The 8,790-nt window shown below is 43.5% G+C and overlaps 1 long non-coding RNA gene across 1 annotated transcript in view; it reads right to left on the bottom strand.

Moving 5' to 3' along the window:
• The window catches only part of LOC121135729, a 41,889-nt gene extending 39,993 nt beyond the window's left edge, over positions 1-1,896 (bottom strand). Inside the window, exon 1 of the long non-coding RNA XR_005872836.1 lies at positions 1,007-1,896. This is a non-coding gene — a long non-coding RNA (uncharacterized LOC121135729). The remainder of the gene's footprint in view (positions 1-1,006) is intronic.
• Positions 1,897-8,790: the final 6,894 nt, after the last annotated feature.

Genomic DNA, 8,790 nt, shown 5'->3' on the forward strand with positions numbered 1-8,790 from the left:
CCACCCTCGCCCCAAGGGGGAACCAAAAGAGGAACACACAACCTTGGTGGTGCAGAGGAGGCCAGTGAGCACACGCATAGTCACAAACACCGCCTCCAGACACCACTGTGTGCTGCACACAGCAGGCTCACCCCAGTGTCCCGAGGCCCAGCCTCTCCTCCTTCCTTGGTCATTTCACAGCGAGCAGCTGATGTCCTTCGCAGACAGGACACCTGCCATTTTCCTGACTTACACAATAGCTGCCGTCCGTCAGTATCTTCCTTGTGTGTTGAGATCTGGGGTACAGCAAGGGGTACCTTAGTCACTTGCCTAAGGTGCACACAGCCAGCAAGCCCAGCTTGGATTGGACACAACAACATCCCTCAAGAACAAATTGTCCTATTATTTGTACAGTTCTTTCTGCCTTAATTTCTCTTTGCCTCTGTTTCTTTAAAATGAAGTAATAATAGTACTCTATTTGTAAGGATATTGTGGTGAGTAAAAGAAGCAATAAAATGTTTGGCAGAGTCTTATATGTAGTGTAATCCCAGCACTCAGGAGGTGGAGGCAGAGAGTCAGAAGTTCAAGGCCATCCTCAGCTGCACTCCAAGTTTGAAGCCAGCCTAAGATCCAATGAAATTCTGTTGCTGGAAGTGGCTGATTATTTGCATGAAGCCACTGTAGCGATTGGCTGAACCAGGGCTCCCAACAGGGCGACTGCCCCTTAAGTCTTTACTGACGGCATTCCCTCCTGCCAATCTGAGCTAGGCACCACACAGTATCTCACCAGCACAGAATTAACTTTAGATCCTCTTCATTACTAAGGGACAAACCCAAGCACAGAAATACCTACCTCTTGCCTCGGTCCTACTTCAACGAGATGATGGGACAGACTTAGTAGACTTCCTAGGGAAGTCTACTTCCCTCCATGGAGCAGATGGGAAGTGGGGGTGGGGACGGGGGGGCGGGAGGAGAGAAGGGAGGGGGAACTGGGATTAAATTAATAGTAATAAAAAGAAATACCTACCTCTTTAATGTAGTGTCCAACTTTGGAAAGAGAGGCATGACTCAGCTCAACCCCGTTCTTCCTTTCCCAATCCTACACAGAGGATAAAATGTGAAGTATGTGAAATCCAAGTCACATTTTTAGTAGCTTCATGTCATTGTCTTCATCTTCCTTCCACACTGACAGCTTGCTCTATTCTAAAGTGCTTAGGATGGAAGAAGACCCCGGTTAGTCATGGCATGTCATCTGCCTTGTGTCATTATTCACAAGTAGCCAGACACACTGGCACACCCCATATTTTGTTGTGCAAAGTCAACATTTGCTGGAAGCCGAGTTGCTTACTTCTGGTTTTCTAGTTTCAGTTCTGAAGAAAGTTGGCAGTCCCCTGCTGCGTCTTGAGACGTGCTGTTTTTAGCTTTCTCCTTGAAAACTCCTTTAGTGTGCACATCATGAAAGACACCTGACTTTGTCCTCTGTTCTTGGAACCACCTTTACAGCCATAAGAATATACATTTGGCCTTAGTTTGGATCATAAATGAATCCTTAACTTACTCACAGAAAAATCATAACAGTTCACAGTCTTCTGTGAACATGACTGACTTCCTTAATGACGTCTTATCTTTCTACCTTTTCCTCTACTGTCTTCCCAGTAGGTTAGAAAGATTGTCTGGTGCCTAATGAGTTTGCTGGTACCCAGCATTCCAAGCAACTATGAGCATGTCTTCTGCCATGTTTTAAAACCATTGTTTCATTCATTACTAATGTGCTTACTTAAGTCCTTAATTCAATTCCCAATACATACATTAGAAAAGAAGTCATGGGCCAGCTGGGCAAGTGTGGTGCATACCTTTAATCCCAACACAGAGGCAGGCAGATCTCTGAGTTTGGGCCTAGGCTGGTCTACAGAGTGAGTTCCAGGACAGTCCGAACTACACAGAGAAACCCTGTGTAAAGGAAAGAAAGGGAGGAAGGGAAGGAGGGAGAGAAGGAGGAAGAAGGAAGAAAGGAAGGAGAGAAGAAAGAAAAGAAGAGACGAGACAAAGAAAGCCAGCCATGGAGGTGCATGCTTGTAAGCATACTTGAAGGGGTAGAGACAGGCAGATTGCTGGAACTTGTGTCCCCCTCAAAGACCCAGAATAGGGCACTGTTAGGAGATGGTGGGATCTTTAAGATGTGGGGACCGGCAGAAGGTCTTTTGGTCATTGTGTCCTTGAAGGAGATTGGGGACACAAGCGCCTTTCTCTTTTGTAGCCACAGATGTTAGTAGCTTTCATATGCCCTAAACTCTACATGGTCATGTTCTGCCTTTGCAGAAGTTCTCAAAGTAGCAAGGCTAACAAACCACAGTGTATACAGCTTGAAAAGCTGGGGGCCAAAATAGACCTCTTTTCCTTTTAAGTTGATTTCCTGATATTTGTTGCAATAATAGAAAGCTTGCCATCAACGCCCACGTAAAAAAGAAGCTTCTTTCGTTCTGGGGTAAATGGGCTGTCCTCACCATTGCTCCTGCTTTTACATCATACTTGTTCACTCCATCATTGATCTTACTCGTACATTCCACTTGCTCCTACTTGTACACTCCACTCAGAGTATCCCTTAACCTGGATCATGTTCGCATTAGATGTGCCTTTCAACTGGGTGGGCAAGGGGCTAGAATACCATAAGACTCCCAAAATAATCTTTGGCCCTGGTGTTAAATATAGATCGTGTCCTATCATTCTGTCCCACATTTGATATATAATGGCATATAAAGTCATGTGTGGTGGGCCCAAAGCACCCCAGCCATCACCACCAAATGGCAGTACTGGTGACATTATCCTAAACTGAACGGTTTTGCCCGGGTAAGCAGAAGGATTTTCATTGGGTAAAGAGGCCTAAAAGCAGGCTTCTGTTTACCAGAGTAGCAGCTCTCCTAAGAGGAGACCTAGTCTCCTGTTTACCAGGAACCACCCATCATCCTTTGGGGGTTAACTTTCCCCTAAAGGTCAACTACATTGGGTTAGGGCACCTAGATCCTAGTCAATAAGGACAGCCTGTGTCAGCTCAGATCCCTACCTGCTTTCTGTCATATAAAATCTGCTGCTTTTCTGCCATTTTGTTCTTCTCTCCATGCCTTCTCCCACCCCATGCCCCAGAGATGGTCTTGGAAGTTTGATCTAAAATAAACCTCTCTTTTTACCCGCAGATCGGTCTACACCATCACTTTTAATGTCGGGTATGAAGTAGTCCTCCATGCACTTTTAGATTCTGTGAGATTTCATCAAGTTTGCATTTGAAAATCCCCACATAGCTTTGGCTGTACTAGAAGAGAAGGCGGAGGAGGTATTTATTTTGCCTCTGTTTGGGTCAGGAGAAAATGAGATGTTGGTAACGAAGAACTTGTAAGGTTTGGAGTGAGGAGTCAAAAGTGAGACAGGTTTATAATATAAAAAGTTTTTTCCAGTTTCTAAAGGCAGGCAGTCCCTACATCCTTAACTTAGGGCCCTTCCCTCCACCTTTAGAGGAGGAAAACAGCACTTTTCAAATCTCTCTCTGATATCAAGGACCACGTCTCCCTCTTTTACTTTTATAAGGTCATTCACCAGACTAGTCTCACCCAGGTAACCCAAGATAATTTTCCTGTCTCAAGATATTTAAGTTAATCACACTTGCAAGGCCCCTTTCACCAAATGATGTAACATATTCACAGATCCTGACATTTAAGACTTGAACATCTGTGTGAATCTAATATTCCACTCCTTCATGGTTATCCTTGATGGTCAACCTTGGTAGTCATCCTTGATGGACTCCTTGGTCATCCTTGATAGTCATCCCTTGATGGACTCCAAGGTCATTCTTAATGGTCATCCTTGATGAACTCCTTGGTCATCCTTGATAGTCATCCTTGATGAACTCCTTGGTCATCCTTGAAGGTTCTCCTTGATGGTCATCCTCAATGGACTCCTTGATGATCATCCCTTCCTGTCATTCCCACTCTGTCCATTTCAACAGGATGGTGAGATATAAACTAACTTGAGTCTGTTTTTGTCAGCACATTGTGGTTGTAAGCATCAGGTGCCTGGGCAGTACACACATTTCCCACACGGACACCCCTTTCCTCATAGCTCAAGCATCTCCTTACTCCTCATCCCTTCACCTTCATCTTTAGAGGTCTGATTTCCAAGTCCCATCTCATAAAATACCAGACACTTGTCACATTACCAGAATCATGTATTATTTCTCCTTTAAAACCCCATCATATGCTACTTCTTGACGTCAATACTTACATGTCATACAGTATGTATGTATGGCACATGCATAAAGTAAATGCTGTATTTGTATTTATGCAGCAAACATGTATGTATGCTTAATGCCTATTACATGTAGTATTATGATAGAAACTTTTGATAGGTCTCTACTGCATATTGACTTTTTTCATATAGGGCTAGAGTGTATAGCTCATTGGTAGAGCACTTGTGTAGCATGTCTGAGGGCCTAGCTTCCATTCCCAGCATTGCAAAAAATATGTGTGCCTTTTTATTTACAATATAAGTTTGGTATTATTGTACAATTTTAGATACAAAGAAACAAAATCTGAGTTTAAGCTAACACTCTCAAAATCATAGTCTTGATACAAATGCTCATTCCAGATTATGCCTCTCTGGTTTCTACTCAGTGGTCAGTTGGGTTTAAGCCTCTCTGTTTGAATGGAAATTGCAGTAACAGACTGTGTATTCTCTTTGTGTCTGTTATGCTTAATGATCAATAAAAACTTCTTGAATTCTTAGCTGGAGTTACCACTCCATATTTTAGTGCTGTGGCATACTATATCTACCCACCTGAATGGAGAATGCACCTTCTGTCCTAAACACTGGGTAGGTACTCTTTTCTTGTTTAATTCATTCCAACCTGAATTAGCACCTCTTTGAAACAGAATCACAGTGTTGGGAATGGGAGAGACCACATGGAGTGATTGAATGTCCACCACCGGCTCAGATAGCTGAACACCCCCAGTTGGTGGTGCTGTTTGGTGAGGGTTAGGAGATGTGGCGTTGCTGGAAGACGTAGAAGTGGTGGGGTTTGAGAGCTTGTAGCCTCTGTCCCATCCAGCCTGCCCTCTTGGCTGCATGATTAAGTTGGCAGGTGTGAGCTCGCAGCTTCTGGTTCCTGCTGCCACAACTGCCACTTGCTGCCATGCCTCACCACGACAAAGGACTCTTATGCCTCGGAACTATAAGTCCAAATAAACCCTTCCTTCCTTAGGATGCCTTGGTGATGGGATTTTATCACGGCAGCAGAAAAGTAGCCAACACATTCCAAGAAAGTTAGCTGTTTTCTGTATCAATGGGAGAAAATGAGAAAATCAGCTGAACAGGCCTTCCAAAATGTTATGAAGTTATTAGTTAAATCATCTGAGCCAACTGATAAGAACTGCCTCTATGGTTAGAAACCTATTGAAAGGGGAACTGGAGAGATAACTTAGAGGTTAAAAGCACTGCTTCCTCTTCCAGGGTTCCTGAGTTCAATCCCCAGTAACCACATGGTGACTCACAACCATCTATAATGAGATCTGGTGCCCTTTTCTGGGGTACAGACATACATGCAGAACACTGCATGCATAATAAATATATCTTTTTTTAAGAAAAAGAAACATACCGAAAGTCAGCAGACAGTTTTAAAACTAAATACAAAAACAAGAAGTCAGTTTATACAAATGCATTATCACTCAACTCAACGAAAAGTGTCAGTTGACAGTTACTTATTGGGGACAATTTGTTTATCAGTTAAAACCACTCAATCCACAATAAACCTCTAAAGTATTTGCAAGTTAGGGAGATGGCTTACTGGGGAAAGTACTTGTCGTGCAAGCATGAAGACCCAAGTTTTGATCCCTGGCAACCAAGTAAAATCCTTGAGACATGTTGCATGCCTGTAGTCCCAGGCTGAAGATAGGATCCCTTGGACTTGTTGGTCAGCCAGTCCAGACGAACAGGAAGTTCTAGGTTCAGTGCAAGGCCTTGTCTCAAAACAGGAAAAAGGAGGAGAATATCTGATACTAACCCCTGACTTCCTCATGTGTGCACACATGTGCATGCTACATACCCCAGGAGCATGTATATGTATGTATGTCCCCTCCTTATGTACACACACACACACACACACACACACACACACACACACACACAGTGTTTCAAAGAGACAACATCATTAAGAGAAAAGCCGTTAGCATATTTTGGGGAACTACAGGGTCACTAGCCTGCACATATTTTGAGGGACTATAGGGTCACTAGCCTGCACATATTAAGCATCACTAAAATGTATGACATTGACTTCACCTTATTACAGAATAAACTTTTGTTTTGTGAAGTGTTAGCTTGTTCAAAAGAAGTCAGGCTGTACGGCTGTACGAAGGGGAGGCTGTGGTCAGGATGTACTGGGTGAGAGAATAAAAAATAAAAATAAATTTACGTTTAAATAAGCAAGCAAAAAAGAAGCCAGGTTTACCATTTCAATTATTTCTGGCCTCTGACTACCCAGGCATCCCTAACCCTTGAACTTTGTTGAGGTCAATCATTATTGATGAGTTTTGTTTTTTAAGCACAAAGGTCATGGGTGCATGGCCTCCATACTATTCGAGTTTGTGGGATATTCTAGAACAAAACTGTATGCACGTAACTTAGTTGGAGAAAATCTGCTGGAATTCCACTGTCCTTTCTAATTGTACAACCAACTGTGCCAGGGTGCCCATTCCCACATTCTCAAAAGCTTACAGGCCATGAAAAATTCTTGCCACCTGAAAATCACATTCAAGTGAAAGCGATCTAACTCACACAACCTGTGTAAGATATGCCAGATCTGCAGAAACTCCAATTCAACCTTGAATGAATGTGCAGGTAAATGATGGATGAGTGAATAACTGGATGTATGAATGAGTGAATGAGTGGGTAGCTGAGTGGATGGATGGATGGATGGATGGACAGACGGATGGACAAACAAATACATTTACTCAAATCCTGGGGTAAGAACACTTGATTTTCCTTCCTACCTGTTCTCTACAGCTTATATTGAGAAGTCTGCTTCTACTTCCATTTCAAGAAAGCAGCTAACAGTTAAGCTGGCAGGCTCTGGTACACCTAGCCCTAGTGGACAATAGTATATCATGCGTAGCTAGTGCACTGATAGTCTCGGATGGAAGACATTACTGTTGATGAGATGGACCAGAGGCATACTCAAAGGACAAGGTGAGACAGCCCACTGTTTTTTGTGAATGAGAATACTCTACATATGTATTAACCTTGCCTTTTTATTTGTCAGTTTTACAGATGAGTTCATTTCATAGTAGATGTTCATAAGAGCAGCCTCAAGAGTTTTTTTATTCATCTATTTATTTTACATCCCAGTCTCAGCCTCCCTCACATCCTGTCCTCCCAATCCCTCTCCCACACCCCCCTCCTATCCCCTAGTCTTCTCCTCCTCAATCTCTATCCAGGAAAGGGCAGATCACCCATGAGTACTGAGAAAACATGGCATATCAAGCTGTAGTAAGACTAAGCACCTCCCTTGTGTTAAGGCTGGGTAAGGGGACCCACCATGAGGAGGGTCCCAAAAGCCAGTGAAAGAGTCAGAGATAGACCCTGTTCCCGCCGTTAGGAGGACCAAGCCACACAACTGTAATATATATATATAGTGTCTAGGTCAGTCTCACACAGGCTCCCTGGTTGTGGGTTCAGTCTCTGCGAGTTCCTACGAGCCCAGGTTACTTGATTCCATGAGCCGTCCTATGGTGTACTTGACTCCTCTGGCTTCTACACTCCTTTCTCCTCCTCCTCCGCAGGACTCCTAAGCTTGGCCTAATGTTTGGGTCTCTGTGTCTGCCTCCATCAGTTGATGGGTGATACCTACCCAATGACAACTGGGCCAGGCATCAATGTGGTCACAGGAGACTGCAGCCTCATGTTTTAAAAGTTATGATTTATGTCACCTCCAAGGCTATAGCACACTTTTTATAACCCACCTTCTCTTGAAAGGCTACTTGTGCTCCACTCCGACTGATTCAACAGTGAAAGGTATATAGACTCATTTTCAACAGAAATCTTAGAATAAGATACTTCCATGTTTAGATATTGCATAAATACTGACAAATCCAACATTACTCCCCAACTCAGAGACACCAGGAAGTATTTGGTCAGCTGAGTGACCACACCTCTCTATGATGTCATTATCAAAGGTCTTTTCCAAACAACCTGCATATGCCTCAAGCCACATACCCAGAGAGTCATGCTCACCTGATGGGAAAGGTTCTCCACAGGTAGGTCAGCAGAGAGGCCACCTCACATTGTAACTAGATGCCTTCCCTCTGTTCTTGTGTGGGGCCTTGGGGTCCTTTACTTCTGCTCTGCTGCCAAAGGAATTTTGACTCAACTCTCCAGACACTGCATGGTTTCTTCCAAGTCAAAGGGAGCAAAGAGTGTGTCTTACTATTGGCCCGCCAGCGAACGTGCTCAGATGCCTTTGGTAAACCCAGAGGAGCCTGCATGCTTAAGAAAAGACCAGTGTCTTCATCTACACTTGAACCAGGCTGGGCCGCTTCGTAGAATGCTGTCAAACTTGTCCATTATCTAAATGTTCAAGTTTTCTTACACTTATCCTGAAGGTGTATAACACAAAGTCTTTGGACTGGTGAACACTAACATTATCATGTAAGGATTGTCTACGGTGTATATTTTTTTCTAGCAAAAGAGAAGTCACTGGATAAATCATCAACAGCTTGGATCAGTTCTTAATGATGATACATGTCGTTTGAAGCTATTAGCAATTCTACTTGG

This window comes from Mesocricetus auratus, unplaced genomic scaffold (genome assembly GCF_017639785.1).
Source record: "Mesocricetus auratus isolate SY011 unplaced genomic scaffold, BCM_Maur_2.0 Super-Scaffold_100041, whole genome shotgun sequence".
Classification (NCBI taxonomy): Eukaryota; Metazoa; Chordata; class Mammalia; order Rodentia; family Cricetidae; genus Mesocricetus; species Mesocricetus auratus.